We start from the raw sequence: 780 nt of genomic DNA, 5'->3' as shown, positions 1-780 counted from the left end.
CTCCCCCTAATTTTATTCCAATCGGTGAAACTTGTTGTCACTCCGAATCCCCATCAGGTCACCAAAGAGCTCTACAGTGTTTGGCAAAGGGAATTGGGGAACAAGGGGGGAAATCTGCTACTTATAGACATACCGCACTAGTAGTGGCAAGAGCTGTATATGAAAGTCACACACTCACTTTCCTTAAGAAACATTGAAAAGCCACAATGTTTTGAAAATGAAAGCTGGTTGGGTTTCAAATATTTTAACTGTTGCCTGACCAAACAACAAACAGTTAAACAAACAAACAAACAAACAATTTGTATCCCCATGAGAGAGCTATGATAGATTCTTACATGGCAGCTTTCTCCGTGTTCTCATGTTTTCTGAGTGGATTCAGCTTTCTGTAGAAACACAAGCCTTTCAGCAGGTCGGGTGGCCTCGCATAGGAAAGCTTCCAGAAATTAGAATGTTTATTTTATTCTTTATTCTTTTACGAGTGCCCAGGTGCTCTTTTAGAAAAAGCAAATCTCGCTTGTGAAACTTGAAATTCACATTTTTCGGTGGGTATTATGACAAGGCCGTTAAATCAGTATCCGTGGTGCCTGGGACTAAGGCGGCGCTTTGTGACTCAGGAGGTTTGCTTTCTTAACCCAGAGTCAGGTCTGCCCTCCCGGCTCACTGCCTTCTGTAAGACTGGGATGCGGAGACTCTGCTGAGACTGCCTCCTCCTCTCTCCCACTCTCAAGTGCTTTCCACTCCTCTTCTACTTCGGTCGACTCCCCTCTGTCCTCCTCACCA

The sequence above is a fragment of the Clupea harengus genome, chromosome 20, assembly GCF_900700415.2.
Source record: "Clupea harengus chromosome 20, Ch_v2.0.2, whole genome shotgun sequence".
In the NCBI taxonomy this organism is placed as follows: domain Eukaryota; kingdom Metazoa; phylum Chordata; class Actinopteri; order Clupeiformes; family Clupeidae; genus Clupea; species Clupea harengus.
The sequence above is the reverse complement of the archived record's forward strand: the minus strand, read 5'-3'. Positions refer to the sequence as shown.